Source organism: Perna viridis, chromosome 2, assembly GCF_037379345.1.
Source record: "Perna viridis isolate PV_CMFRI_1.1 ecotype Kerala chromosome 2, ASM3737934v1, whole genome shotgun sequence".
NCBI lineage: Eukaryota > Metazoa > Mollusca > Bivalvia > Mytilida > Mytilidae > Perna > Perna viridis.
In genome coordinates this window covers 70230666-70247424 of record NC_142446.1, presented here as the reverse complement: position 1 = coordinate 70247424, position 16759 = coordinate 70230666, and the positions used below count along the sequence as shown (strand labels likewise).

At 34.1% G+C, this 16759-nt stretch overlaps 1 protein-coding gene across 7 annotated transcripts in view; it reads left to right on the top strand.

The window, feature by feature from the left end:
- The first annotated feature begins 3328 nt into the window (after positions 1 to 3328).
- The window catches only part of LOC148626733 (cadherin-99C-like), a 42741-nt gene continuing 29310 nt past the window's right edge, over positions 3329 to 16759 (top strand). For 2 of the 7 annotated variants that reach the window (XM_088571003.1, XM_088571000.1), the window contains exons 1-2: positions 3329 to 3487; positions 15758 to 15857. The gene's annotated coding sequence lies outside the window, so the exon portion shown is untranslated. Of the gene's footprint in view, positions 3488 to 14184; positions 14332 to 15316; positions 15471 to 15757; positions 16347 to 16759 lie in introns of those variants that run through there. The other 5 variants (XM_088571002.1, XM_088570997.1, XM_088570998.1 and 2 more) reach the window with 4 other exon arrangements.

Genomic DNA, 16759 nt, shown 5'->3' with positions numbered 1-16759 from the left:
AATGATGGAGCCGACTTTGTAATTATGCATTATAAATGATAAAATGGAAATTGTGACCCTGAAATGATGCAGAAGCGAGGATAAAGTATAGGTAAGGTGCCAGATGACAGTGATGGTTATGAACACCATAGGCACTGAACTTTTGATTAAGGAATGATTATTATATTTTTTCGGTCTATGAGGAAATAACTTCAATCACGTGATGCACACTAATTTACCTGCATAACCATAATTTGTGTTTCCTATTTTCCGACGCAGTCGGTATAGTTCCGCTTTTTTACCCTTTGACCTGAAGATCGCTCTTCTATGGAAACGCAATTCACCTGATTGCAATTCTGTTTCCCGATTGGCCAAATACTGGTAATTTAGTGGCGTTAAAAAAACGGTATCGAAAACTTGAAATAGCGTTCAAAGACTGTATCGAAAATTTGACTTGCGTGCCATCTGTTATTTTCTTCAAAGAAATGTAGAAACTTAGGAGTAAAATTTTACAGCGTCGGCTATCTTGTTTTTTTTTAAAGACAGTACTTGTTTTAAATATGCATAATAAAGGACTTTCAGAATTTTAAAAAATCTAAATGGTTCAACTAAAGTACCAAAAAGTATATTTAAGAGTAAATTCATTAGGCCTGAGTAACAAATCTTATACATTCTTTATAGATACACCCGTTAATGATATATTATATATTCGTTAATGATACATTGTATTCGTTAACGACCCATTGTGTTTTCGTATTTATTAACTGATGACTTAAAATACAATGTAAATTGCCCCTTTAATACAACAGGAGGTTTTAGCAACCATAATTTATACAGGGCAATTGCCCTGTGTTAATTTAATACAGGGCACATGCCCTGTATTAATTCTGGCCCTGTATAAAAGTTAAACTTGTCCGCCATTATACTGAGCTGTATTTAAAGGTTTGTACAGATAACTCCTGTTATTTTAAGTCATCAGTTAATAAAGGGATCATAAAATGGTTATTTTCATATTAATCCTGTATTATGTCCTCGTACAGTCGTATTGGGTTTCGACCACTTGTATTGGCCCGAGGCGAAGCCGAGGGCCAATACAAGTGATCTCAACCCAATACGACTGTACTTGGACATAATACAGGATTAATATGAAAATAACCATTTAATAACCCTATAATATATACATTGTACGTACGTTATTATATATAGCCGAAAAATGTATTTCCGTCGCAAGCGAAAGGTGGAGCATAACGATTAAAACAGATGTAATGGGGAATCGATACGCGGTGGTCTTAGATTTAAAAGAGTTATCAAGGGAATCAAGGTTATAGCGGTTATCAAGAGAATGTTATCCAGTGACAAAGATCAGACATGGAAAACAGACATACACAACAAAGAACATAAAGTAACTAAAATCATACATACAAAGTAACAAAAGCAAATGAGCAACTCCAACTCCACGAAAAACTGGGAGCATGGACCAGGTGCACCGGTAGGATAAGCGTCCTCTGCTTTTTTAGAAACATCGCCGAATTGCTCATAAAAAGTCAAGTCCGGGGTAGACGAAAGAGAAAAGGAAAGCTATGACACGTTGAACAAATCAGTTTCCATGGCGCAGATGGATACACCGTAACGATTTACGAGTTCATGATGACGACCATAAAACTTTTGTAATGATGACTTCAATTTTGTAGCAACATAACCCTGCTCCAGAAGCCTATTTGTTATATTTCTAGCGCGATACAAAAAGTCTGAGTAGTCTCGGTAAGCTCTGGCATTACGTATGAGTTGTGATATGAACACTCTATACGCAGGTGCTGAAGCGATGTTGCCACAGATGAAAGGAAAGTTGACAATTTTGAATGTATTACAAACATTGTATGATAAAGCAAACTGAAAATAAGTACTTTCTTTTAAAAAAAAAAGATAGCGGATGCTGTAAAATTTGTTTTTTTTATTTATAGCACATGACACGCAATTTCAATTTCCGATACAGTTTTTTAGAACGCCACTAAATTATGATTATTTGTCCAATCGGCAAATAGAATTTTGATCAGGTGACTTGCGTTTCCATGAAAGAGCGTCTGTAAGGTTAAAGGGTAAAAAGCGAAACTATACCGACTGCGTCAGAAAAACTATCAGTTAATTCCTTCTCATGGCTGACTCCTGTATCGTGTTATACTGATAGTCACAAATTGGCGAAAAACCTGAATTTGGCTTGAGAAGAACAGAGTTTGGAGTCTTCTTTGATAAAAATAAAAATGCAACGGGGTAGGGTGTGGTCAGGGAAACGATGCGGAAATCGGGTCGGTTTAAAAGTCATAGCTTGAACCGACCTAACCTGTTGAAAGGAAAATTCAAGTAAGGCTATCGATTAGAATCACGCCATTAGGGATAACAAATTGTCCAATGAGCACTGTTTAATTGATACGGTCATGATGACCCTTTAATGACATCTGTGTATTCTCTAATAACGTGTCTTACTGATGGTCATAAATTAATGATAGGTAGATTACTAAATCGTCTTGGGAGGAAAATTTATTTATGTCGAAGTTTATAATCCAGTAACAAAAAGTTAAAAGTAAATTATATTCAGTATTATAGGTAGAATAGTATAAGTACAAAGTACAAGTCACGTGATCTAATTGCAACAATAAATATAGCAAAATAAAAACTCAAGAAATTCTTAATGGCATTACATTTCTGTGAAGAGACGCTCATATGACTATTTAGACTCCACGAAAATGAATGCACGTTTTGCCATTTCAACATTAATTATACATGGCAGGAAACTTCCATTTTTGTGACATTTCCTTGACAACCATAATAAGTATCTGTCATTAATACCCTGCTAAGAAAAGATTATCAACTTCTCTTGTTGATAGAAGCAGTCGTTTCTAAGGTATCGAATATTAGCTGACCACGACATGGCAGTATAATATTCTGGGGATTATATTCTATAACAACTTACGACTTGCTCATATTTGTTTCAATGAACTTTTCAATTGCATACATGTTTATAGATTATATACTTCGTAAGTCCATGGAAAAATGTAAATAATAATTACAAATATTACAGTTTTTGTCAAATTCTTTCTTTGATACAACCCGAGAGTAAACAACTTGCTTAGTCAAATGCACAATATAAAAGTTCCCATTCAAATTACCTCGACCACAAGTAATTTGAGAATATAATATGCACAGTAAAGTATACATTTTGTGCAAAATCTTTGGTTATTGTGAATGCGCCCATGCTTCAATGGTTGCTAATGCTTTCCTGGTGATTTCATTGGATGGCATTTAAATGTCTACTTCTTAATAAAGTGGGATAATAAAATATCTCTGGTTTTACCTGTTTCTCACCTGAATACAAAATAGTTTTATTTTGACAATTGTCACTAGTTTGTATTTCTTCTGTCAAGGTTAATTTAAATTATTCCTGTACATGCGTGTTAACGATGATTTACAAACGTTTTCTTTCGGATACTTAATGCAATTGTTTACTGACTGGGTAAGTTTGTTTAAAGCATAGTTAAGATGTTCACTTGATATTGATATTGAAATGGTTGACTTACCTCTGTATATTTTGCTTTGTCATTTATTTTTGATAGGATGGTTTTCTACAAATACACTGCTACCTAAACCTTCAATTCAATTTATTTATTTACTTAAAATATCCATATAGTGTCCACATTACGGAATTTTCAATTACATTTGCTAGTTATTGGACCGATGATTACTTACCCCCCCCCTTTTTTTCTCGATATCATCTCTTATCTGCGTTGATCATTTCATCATATTAATTGTTATGTAAGATTGTAACTTTCAAGTGTCACGGTGTATTTCATGTTGATTTACATATCCAAAAGTTGTTTTCTGACTGCAACATATATCTTTAGCTTAAGGCTTTTAAAGTGTCATGTATAGTTTTTCCTATACTTGCACAATATGCAAGGGATGAAATTATATTTGCATTTAGACTTAAGCTTAGAAATATCACATTTAAGAATGGTGAAAAAGAAAAATATGCCTTCCAACTGAAGGAGTAGGTAGAAATTTTACCCAGTAGTGTGAAGATTCACTTGATGTTTAATCCGGGCTCATCATGGCCAGTTCTTCCACAAACATATCAAGCATTGTTAATGTTCCTTGAAAAGCAATATAATAAAAATTGAAAACCAATGCCTGAACAGCACCATCGTAAACAATATCCATTGTCCACACTTTTGGTGTAAATCTGTTAATTTATTAAAGAAGTAATTAAATTCTAATGGATTCCTTTAAGTATAAACCATACATCAAAAACGTGATGTAAAACGGTATTATCACTCTGTTCCTCTGTTGACCAATAAACGGTGATCACCAGAATAATGGGCCAAATTATCAAATGAAAGCTCCAGCAATATTAATTAAGTTGATTTTTTTCAAGAATTGTTGGAAAGTGATTTATCAGAACTCATTGACAATGTAGCAATATAGTTTATAGGTGATGATATCCTTCCGACTTGCAAGTCATCAAGTACCTTCATTAGGTAACTGTTAAAAGGGGAAAATAATGTACTTTGTACAAACTAATCGTCGACAAAGAATCAGAAATAACTATTATAAAACGTTTCAGATACCAATAAGAGCAGTAGAGAAGTTTCCAAAGTTTTCATATCACGTTCAAATGACCTAATCTCATAAACTTTTTACGTTTACTCGATAAATATCCGCTTTAATTCGCATTCACTACTACACTGGAAACGTTCTTTATTTACCCGATTTATGTGTCCACCATCGTTAGATCGGAGAAGGGAGCCAAATGAATAGAAATTAAAACTGATAATTCACAAAAATAAATGAATGATATGAATTCTTATTTAAACATTTTAGACATCTTTCATGTTTTAGGCGTATTTCAACTGATCAAATCCTTCAATTGCCTAGTAAGGAACCGTAAACCAGTTTCCAGTACTTCGAACTTCTGAAGTATATTTGGGTAAAGTTAATGAGATTCAGACAAGATCGCCTAAGTAAAACTAAAAGGTGAAATAAAGTCTCATTAATGTATCTGCATAATACTACAAAAACCTTGAATATGTATTTATAAACATAAACAGTCACTGTGTCTTTTCGAGTGATTTAAGACACAAAGGTGTGTATATATTTGTATTTATTTCTTAAGTTAAGGACCGATTGTCACGTAATCCAACCTTTTGAATTAAAGCTACCAAAACAAGAAAGAAGCTGTGTATTTGTCAAAAGGGTGATTGACCTAACAATAACTTTTTTTCCTGTATATGGATGGATTATAATGTTGATGGACCGTTGGTCATTATGAAAAAACACATATATACGTAATTGTATTGAATGATAAGAGAGTTGGTCAATATAAGACATGACCGTCAAAGACCAGTATAAATTTAAGGAATTATAGAAAAGTATGTTTCAGATCTTTGACCTTGAAATATCCTAAAAAGCAGCTGTAAATTTTTTTGCTTTTTTCTCATTGATAAGTGCATCTAAAAGCATGGTACGTTTTTATTCAGTTCCTTTTAAATTAGACAATATCTATTGTATGAATTGAGGACTTAACTGACTACTGTTTCCTGCTACTTTTCTACTTGCCTACAACTCTTAGTTGACGAGCTAGCTAGTACGTTTCTTGCTTCTGATTAAGTCCGAACAGTCTTCTAGTACAATGCTAAATTAAAGTAGAACTGCCAACTTCCTCTTTCTATATAAATACTAGTATGAAGAAATAAACAATCTTTCAGAAAACTACTCAGTCAGTCACTGTAATTAGAAACGAAACTTTGAGACAAAAATATTTATGTGGCATAAATTAAAATAATTTTACGCATCATTGCTGTAGGAAATTGGCAAAAAATTACATCTTCGTTTGACTTTACGGTTTAATTGCCTGTTATAATCGTTTGTCTTTATTTTGTGGAATTTAAAAATACTAAATTGAAACTGTGGATGGTAGATAAAGTATGTTCAGAGTATGCTAATTTGTTAATTATCTGTAAAATCTCCAACGTTGACTCGGCGTTTTACTTCATACAACAATATATATGCTGTATTGGATTTTTTCTACTTGTGGTCTCATGCAAAGATCAACAAAAACATATTTGCCCGGCTTTTAGTGGTTATCGGTGAATGTGATTTCTGTGTCATGCATTCATTATCTGTATAGATGGATCAATTGCGTTTTGAATGTGTGCACTGATTAATCACTTTCTAAAAACTACAGTTGATATTAAAAAAAGCATACTTGAATCTAAGCAGTAATATCAAACTCCTTATATGTCCATGAATATGTCTTACAGCAGTATGATGCACTTTGTAACCTGGACTTGGTCATTGTATTACATGCAAAAATAAACCTAGAATACGATGCAATCCGTTATATTAACTAAGATTCTTGAGATTTATCATACCGAAAATCGGAATAACAAGACATTTAAAATAAAATAAAAAGAAATCCTAAATCATTTATGTATTTACAAAACTGCCGTAACTTAACATCTGATTTTTAGAATTTTTATTTAAAGTGACGCAAAATTACCCTTTAAAATGATCGCTTTATCTTTTGATCTCTGTCACTTAAAACATGCTACATGTACGTATAATCATTTGATTTTTTAGTACTTTCGGTGTGCACTGTAAGATCTACTGCAGGGTAATGCGTACTTTTTTTTGTTTACGATTACATTCTTTAAATGCCTAAATTGCACAACTTTTTAATTAGCGGTGTTTGACATATTAAGTCCATGAACGCGTTTGCGTTTCCTAAACTAACCTGACATATGGCTTTTCTATAGAGAGTTAAGTTGGTGGAAAAATCCATTCTGAACAGACAGCTAATTTCATCTATTAGTGAACTACTTTTAGTGATGAGACGTGAAATAATCAAAACAAATGTACAAAAAGCTGTTTTTTTCACGTGACCTCTAAGGTTAGTGCTGCGTTGTTACATTTGTAGTGCTGGAACTTGCCTTAAATATCAATAATATTAAACTAATGTTTCAACGTATACCACTGTACTAGCAGTTCACGTACATGTAAGTCGGTATCTGGGGCATGTAAGTCTAATAAATGATAGTAATAGCAATACATTTTCTTTGTATTTTGCGAAAAGAAATTGTTTCACGATCAAAGCCAAATAAAAACAAACTAAAACTTTGTAATAAATTGAGTACTGAACTACTTCCTTTACATTTCTAACAAGTATAATAATAGAAAATTGGAGAATAAAATCAGTCACAAAAAAACTCTATTTATTCAGGTTTTATTTTATACCAAGACACAACATTATGCATGCAACATGCATGATCTTATTATCTTTAGAATTTGTGTATAAAAAATAGAGCAACATTTTACGTTTGTTTTTTGTTGCGCGAGGCAGAACAACGCCTCTAATAAAAATAAAACCTCCACTTAATAAGTCTCTATTTACAAGGTACTTTTTTATTTCCTGCTTGAAGCCAGTCCCTACCAGTCTTTTAAATTCATCAAATGATAATTAGATAAATGTCGAGGAAAATTATAATTTTCATGTCAACATAATATTGATTGTACAATTGTGACATGTCAAAATAATGTATTAAATGATGACCGTGTTCGGGATATTTGTCAAAAGAAAACTCCAATTTCATCTGTCCCTCAAGTAAAGAATACAACACCAATTCCCTATCCAGGTGTTAATTGAATGCCCTGGGGTCAGAAATTAATAGTCTCTACCATGATAACCTTCTAATGACTCTTGTGTATCCCCCATAACTTGCGACCAATACGGCCTTAATTAAATGATAAAGTAACGAAATAGCCCGAAGAAATATGTTATTCCATTTAAAATAAATTCGTTATCAATGGATCGTAGAATTTTGATGTGTAAACATGGAATAATTAACTTAATTTTTTTTTATTTAAGTCAGCGCAATCGTAGTAAGTAGGAGTTTGAACACAACCTGGATTACGACACTGTCACTTCTTGTTCATGACACAGTCATTTCTGGTTCTCGCCTCTGTCACTTCTGGTTAACGACACTGTCACTTCTGGTTCCGACACTGTCACTTCTGGTTCATGACACTGTCATTTCTGGTTAACGAGACTTCCACTTCTGGTTTACGATACTATCGCCTCTGATTCATGACACTGTTACCTCTTGTTCACGATACCATCACTTCTGATTCATGACAATGTTACCTCTAGTTCACGATATTTTAACCTCAGGGTCACTACACTGCCACTTCTGTTTCAAGAGATTTTCACCTCTGGTTCACGAACTATTGTCTGTGGTTCAGGACACTGTCACTTCTGGTTAACGACACTGTCACTTCTGGTTCACGACACTGTCACTTCTGGTTCATGACACTGTCATTTCTGGTTAACGAGACTTCCACTTCTGGTTTACGATACCATCGCCTCTGATTCATGACACTGTTACCTCTTGTTCACGATACCATCACCTCTGATTCATGACAATGCTACCTCCAGTTCACGATATTTCAACCTCAGGGTCACTTCACTGCCACTTCTGGTTCAAGAAATTTTCACCTCTGGTTCACGAACTATTGTCTGTGGTTCAGGACACTGTCACTTCTGGTTCAAGACTTTGTCACTTCTAGTTCACGACACTTTTAGCTTTGGTTCAAGACACTACCACCTCTGGTTCAAGACACTGCCACCTCTGGTTCACGACACTGCCTCCTCTGGTCCATACTTTCACTTCTGGTTCACGACACTGTCACCTCTAGTTCACAACACTGTCATTTCTAGTTAACGGCATTGCCACCTCTCGTTCACGAGACTTCAACCTTTTGTTAACGACACTGTCACCTCTGATTAACGACACTCTCACCTCTAGTTAATGACACTTTTACCTCTGATTCTCTATGGTTAGTATACTGACGCCAATTATATGGTTCTCATATATGTCCAAAGATAGATTATTTCTAGTGTCATATTTATTTTCATGCCAAATGAATAATCTTCTACTTTCTGGAATGTATTAACCTCAATAGTACAAACAAGCATTGTCAATTTACATATAAATATCATAAAGAATATTGGGGACCAGAAGTTCAGAAAAATATTTGTTAAAATGTTGCTACAACTAACAGATTATGAATGGCTTAATGAACGTGAATGTTAGAGTACGTAAATCATCTCCTACCATGTCAGTATACAGTTAGGATTCTAATCGTATAATATTTCTAAAATCTGACATACATGGACTAATGGGAAGCAAGGGCGGATTTTTTCTCATCGTTTATAGCAACACCTTTATTGACATATTTATGTAAGTAATATTGAATGCCTCGCTAATAAATAGTAAAAACACCGGGATCAAATAACAAATATTGATATTAGAAATACACGTTTTGTGTTGTTAATATTAGTGCTTTCATGTGTAATAAGGATAGAGTAGCTTTAATATTCATTTCAATTAGACTAATTTTATACTTTTGATTTTATAATTTTAATACCTGTAGTGCCTAGTTAACATAAATACTTGTACTGCTTAGTTAACATAAATACATGTGGTGCCTAGTTAACATAAATACATGTAATGCCTAGTTAACATAAATACATGTAGTGGCCTAGTTAACATAAATATATGTGGTGCCTAGTTAACATAAATACATGTAGTGCCTAGTTAACATAAATGCATGTATTGGCCTAGTTAACATAAATACATGTATTGGCCTAGTTAATATTAATACATGTAGTGGCCTAGTTAACATAAATACATGTAGTGGCCTAGTTAACATAAATACATTGTGTCCCTAGATAATATATATACATGTAGTGCCTATATCTCTAACTAAAAAATATTGTAATAAATCAGTACTAAGCGATGAATTTATCGTTCTGTTTTGACAGAATAATTGATGTTTGGTTTAAGCAGAAGATAAAATAAGATACACATCAAAGAAACATTGCATTTTTCCTCTCTTTTTCGGGGGAGGGAAGCTTGTTTGTTTTAGGGGAGTTTTGTTTTGTTTCTTTTATCTCATACTATTGTCCAAGCTTTTTCTACACTTGTTATCTAAATTAAGCAAAGTATTTGTCAGTTTTGACAGATTTCAAGGTCTTTCGGTATAAAACTTTCCTCGTTTCGAAAACCACAATAAAATATGCTATTCATGTTTACAAGCGTGAGGTCAAGAGGTCCAATCAGACCTTTATTTTTTGCGTTTATGTTGTATCACAACCGTTGCCTCCAAGTCTTAAGCTAAAATTACAAATAGAAAAAAATCGCCCGAATCATGTTGAAACTTACAAAACCTTTCTCTTGACTAGTCTTCAGATTAAAAGTTAAGACAGATATAATCAAGTGATTATCAACTTGTTTTGTTTTCATCACATCTTGAAGACAAGAAATCGTTATTGCTTCCAATATTAAAATAATGAATTTTAATTCAATTGTGAATCATTTTTTTCTTCGGCATTAAGTCTGTGTATTTCATAGTATATTACATAAGACCTACATGTATTGGAGGCCAACAGGCCAATTCAGCACGATTCTTGGTGCCTGTTAATTCTATGTACGGTTGTTGGTGAAAAAACTGAAAAACAAAGCTATGTAAACTCTGTACTCAGTCGGAGTAGAAATACTTTATACTCAAGGCCAGGAAGCTGTAACAGTGAAATCTGTCTAACATAATAGACCAGACATATGCCTAACATAATAGACCAGGCATATGTCTAAACAAGAAATCCCTTCTTGTTAAAGTCAATGCATGTTGAACCTGCGTATTCCTGGTTTGACATCCAGTGAGATAGTTGAACCTGCGTATTCCTGGTTTGATATCCAGTGAGATAGTTGAACCTGGGTATTCCTGGCTTGACATCCAGTGAGATAGTTGAACCTGCGTATTCTGGTTTGACATCCAGTGAGATAGTTGAACCTGCGTATTCCTGGTTTGACATCCAGTGAGATTCGGTCAAGACAGGTTTCACTGTATTTCTCTGTAAATCTTTGTTATTTATCTTCGTAATGTCATAATTACCCCTTCTGCACTTCCAAGTCCTTTGCTTATATAGCAGAAATTGTATTACATTTGGAAATCACATAACAAACTCATGCAATATTATTCTCTTTTTTCCCTTGTCTAACAAATAAATTTCATTGCTTTGACTCTTTACATGACGCCGCAGATCAAATAATAAATATTGTTATTGGAAATAGTAGACGTTAGTTGACTAAGTAATGGATTGAGATACTGATGATCATTAGCGAGCAATAAACCAAGATTTATTTCATTTCCATTTCGATTTACATTCAACCATATCTATGATCTTGTGTTAACATAGCTATGCATTGGGTAATATTGGAATCGAGTTTCCTGTTTTGCAACATCAATGATTTTTCTTAGCTGTACAATACAATGTGTCAGGAGGAAGAATCTGGATATTTTAAGTTAAGACTCCAGAAGCGTTTTGTTTCTGTCAAATAAAAATCCGATCTTGTTGAAAAAGCTGTAGTTGTGTTTCCAAGATTCTGTGAGTTTAGACAATTAAGAACCCTTAGTGTGCTTAATTAGAGATTTGAAAAGTACATATGCTTTACATGTTATTTAGTTATCCTGTGGAAAGTTGAAAAGAAAAACAAAAAACAAAAAAAAAATAAGCACAAAATTCAAGCATCGTATTAAATATTTGAAAGCCGTACATGTGAATATTGACATAAACATTATAATTTATAATGATGCGTTGCTTCAAAGGCACAAAAATGTAAAAAAGCAGTTCGTTAAATTGATAAATGAAAAGTAAGGTCTGAAAAAGGAAGTGGTGTTGTGGCACTTGTGCGGCTATTGGTTAAATATTCCATCACAAAAAAAACAGCCAAAAACAACTCGATCCTGCCAGCGATAATCAAGCCAGACAAAGTGTCTAAATTGGCAATCAGACACAATAACCAAATACGTGTGATGACACCGGCTCCATAACTCATAACTTGTCCAATATCCTCAACTTGTCCTGGCGAACAGTACAGACAATTAACGCTTCCGGATTTATCGATCCGACCCGTAACCGTCTTATTTTGTGTGATTTACTTTTTTTCTTTCTGGAAATGACTTACAGTTAGTTGTAGTTAATCTTAATTCAATCAGAAGAAACACAACCTATAAATATTTTATTGTTTGGTCCGGATTCGTTATTGTTTTAATTACTGGAAAGATGGGATTTCATTGTCTTATTTATTGGTTTAAGCATGTCCCAACTTAGTTAGATTGATCTATCATTGTATGAGAAGAAAACTATTACGATTCTCGTAAATAATCCACTTTCTCAGAACTCAGAAGACCGGAAGAAACTAGGGACAAATAAACGATGCACAAACAATGTAATAAACAGACAATGAAAAGGAAAATATTGCACGAATTGCTCCTACTGTGCGGTTTTTAAGCTCATTCATTACATCTTTGTTCCTTGTTTTTTATATATTCTGAATCCTTGCAATACTTCTAAAGAGGAAACCCCGTATACTGGAAAAACGTGACAAGCAAGGTCATTAGATAAAACACGCGCCTTCCGCTGATCTTGTAAAAGAAGGAAAGTTGTCAAAGAAACATTATCTTCTGCTATGCTATGTCCGGCCATTGGCACTTCCGAAAATAGATTCTGTTTATTAGATGCTAGTCATGATGGAGCAAAAGTACAATTTCTCCTATAATATAGATATGCCGTCTCGTATTGGAAAGTCATCTACTGATTTATATTGTTACTGGAGTCCCTTTTTTCGTGAAACTAATTGGTTAGAGGCAATGACTTTCGTACTATCATTTCGTAAGAGGCAATGACTTGCGTACTATCTTTTACGTACACGGCAATGACTTGCGTACTGTCCGTTGATCACATAGTACAATCTCAAAGACAAACAAATATATGTCAATTGAGAGAGGACTTTGTTATGTCTGTCAGTTCGGAGACGACTTAGTTGTATCTGTCAGTTCGGAGACAACTCAGTTGCATCTGTCGGTTCGGAGAGGACTCAGTTATATCTGTCAGTTCAAAGACGACTTAATTTTATCTCTCAGTTCGGAGACGACTTAGTTATATTTGTCAGTTCGAAGACGATTTGGTTGTATTTGTCAGTTCGGAGACGACTTTAATATATCTGTCATTTCGGTTGATTGATTGATTGATTGATTGATTGTTGGGGTTTAACGTCCGAGCAGCAATATTTCATCTATATTCAGACAATGAACATGAAATGGATGATAAAATGAACATGAAATGATGATGGGATGAAAAAAAGGGATGGGACACTACGATAACAGGGTTGAAAAATTTTGATTGCCACTAGAAAAAGGGAGGGATGGGTAAGGTCGGGCAATTTAGCCTCCTGTGGCGGAGCGCAAAGGTTCCTACTCCTAGGGAATACCACAGCAGGGTTCTTTAACGTGCGAGGAACGTGACATCTTTCTCAACACGGTGCACCACTATGGTTTGCAGCCAGGTTTTCCGTGTTATAGCCTGACAACCCCTGCATGTAACATACCAGGGGTACCCCATTCTACCACCTGGGGCACATATCCCAGTTGATCTGTGGGCAGAGCGCCTAGCCCCCGCCTAGGTTTCTGAGCACTATTTAGTCGCCTTTTACGACAAGCTTAGCGCTGCTGCAGGCCTATTCTTTGAACATCCGGACCTGCACGGGGCCTGTCATTTAGGAGACGACTTTGTTATATCTGTCATTTCGGAGACGACTTATTTACATCTGTCGGTGCTGAGTCCACATACGATACAACAACTACAAATTGAAATAAACTTTCGTATGATTTGATGATATGAAAAATAAGTAATTCAGAGATGATTAAGCTTCAAAAGATATCTTTGTGTTTCTAGTTAAAATACTTGTTTTGAACAGAATGATCTTAGCGATACCCAATTTACTATGAACTTAATCATAGTCTTTTCTGGTTATGATAGGATGATATAGCTTCTTTTCTTCAACAAAAGTAAATGAGTTTATTCTAGGCAAGGAATTTCAACTTTTGTTGTCAAACAAAGTCGAGAGTCCATTTTAAGCTAATAATTTGCATAAGTTTGTTTATTTTACGTTCAAATCAAACTGAAGGAATTTAATGTCAATACGCTTGAATGAATTACCACACGAGATTTCATTGGTTACATTCGAGCGCCTGCTGTTTCGTATGAATAAAACCCATGTATAACTAAATATCTATTTTACCTGTTCATTCACCTGAAATAAAAACGCATTTTTGGATAATTATCTTGGGAATTGTGATTCGCACCAAAATTGTGTTTTAGAGTCAATAGCTATAAGGTCCAGGCTACCATTGTAATGGTATAGTTAAAATATACTGTATTTGGAAATTCAATCAAGCGAAAAGGTCGGTTGGAGTTGTTTTTTTTCGATGTACTATAGTAAAAGAACTCTTTTCTTTCAATAACAGTAGTAATATTACAATTTATATAAACATAATAGCAGGTTTATTGATGATTTGTTTACAAGCTATTTGTTTCCTCCTCCTTAATTAGCTATGAGAATTTTGTAACCAGGGTCACCCTAATAATGAAACTATTCTAGTGGGTTACATGAATTTTCGATCCCTGTTGATCGTGAGATAAACCTTTTTACAGCTATTTCTAGACAGGTGCGAATCTTGAAATTAAAAAAAGGTTATAAAAGTAATAGGTTGCAGACTACCTTTTGCTAATTTTTGTTTAGAATTTACACAAATTTCACAAAAAGAAAAATCGGAAACAAAGGGCGGAGACCAACCCCAGCCTTGTTCTGTACTGTTAATCACTAAATTAACACAGGGAATCAATTCCAATAACATAATCAAATTGTTACATGTAGCCTTCCGTAAATTCACTTGAAGTTTAAATATCGAGCAGACATTTACAAATACGTGATGTACTCATGTTTTGAACCATTAACGATTTTTGCTAGTATAAAAAAAATTGGATGGTAACAAATCATCTGATTAAAGAAAAAATTGGATGGTAACAAATCATCTGATTAAAGCAAAAATCTATCAATAGAAGATGGTTGAGTGCAATCTTCAATGGTTTATACGTTGATTGATTAAAAACAGAACATGACATACTGTGTCGATATCGTATGCAAATTAAGAAAATATTTGTTCACTTAAAAATTTAAACTAACCGGATTTGTGGATATCCGTGACAGTTTCAGAAATTGAAATGAATCATTTGTAAACATTGCGTATCTTGAAGGCATCTTCCTTTTTTTTCATGATTTGTTTTTTTACACTTTTATTTTTTCCAAAGTAACTTTATATGTCGCCAATTGTCGAATTTCAATTAATGCGATAATATTTGAAAAACATGTCATTGTCACTAAAAATATTGTGTAATTTTGATGGACAGACAACACGACCTCGGGGCGAGATGGACCGATATTGTCTTGGACCGGCTTTGGAGGTGATAAAACGTATGGACCGAAACAAGTCAATGAAATGCTAAAATTCTTTAGTAGTTATTTAGAACCAGAACACGCAAGGTAAAATCATCGTGCGGTCATCCAGTAACTGTAGTTTTAATTGTTAGTTACTGTAATAGTAGAGTGGAAGCAGAAATTGACTAATTTAGCTAGCAAGATACCCGCCACTGGCATTGAACTTATTGTATAAAAAGGGATTTTGCGACAAATTATTAATTAAGCTTTATCAGTATAAAAAATATGATATCCTATAAAGCTGGTATTAATCCTTAAACTAGCACTGACAGTTTTTTAAGCAAACATTAAGTTCGGAAATAATTGTAATAAAATGTTTTTCTCACTTTCAGGTCGAAACTGTTCGTGCCTGTAGAATTATTGGATAATGGAAAATTCGGTGTTAATCGTTGGATTAAGTTAAAGAACTACCGACAACTCTGAAAGCTTGAGGTGGGATTCTATTCATATTTAGGAGAGCTAATTAACTAGTGGAAGAATTTCTAAAGGAAACGTTGATTTATTGATGCGATTTCTTTTGAATTCTTTGGGATATATCTGTTGTTCAGTTAAGTTGAAAACAGTGTTACTACGTGTTACGCTAATTGGCCTCTGTCAGTTTAAAATTTGACACATTTTTCCTGAATAGAAACGCAACGCAATTAAGCTACATTAATTTGTAAGCTCCTTTATCATGGAAATTGAAACTTCTTTTGGAATGGGACATGCTTAAAAGTGCAATGTTAGAGCTTTTCCGAGATTTCAAGTCAAGAGTGCCCAACTAAAGAAGGTGAAAAACTTCCTAAGGCTGTACTTATTTTAGCAAGTTCTTATTGTGGTGCGTTACACGGCGTTGTATACTTCGATCTCTTTATCCACCTGGGACTTAGTAGACCAAGAAGACTGTCGTAATAACGTATATAATTTACCTCCAAATAAAAGGTAAGAAGATTTCCCACGGTGTTTTATTTTAGTTTTAAGTCAAATGTTCACTCAGTTTAATTTCACCAAATCATATGCTTATATATGATGGGTATTAAACGATTGCTTCTATTGAAAGTTGCTTTGAAAAAATAGCTCGGGGCCATCGGCTAGGTAAATACAATACCTAGTTTAACCAATCACGGAAGAAACAGAATATTTATCAGTCTGGTGGTCTAATATGGGGTAGGCATTGCCTGAATTAACGAGCACCGTGAGCTTTACCATACATGTACCGTCTGTGCGAGACTGGCAAAAATAATAAAGGACATTACAAAGAGGGGGATGGTCGACCCGGATGAAAATTTTTACTTCGCAAGTGCAATATTTTTATCTATATTTAAGCAGCAAGCAAAATCAATATTTCTATTTAA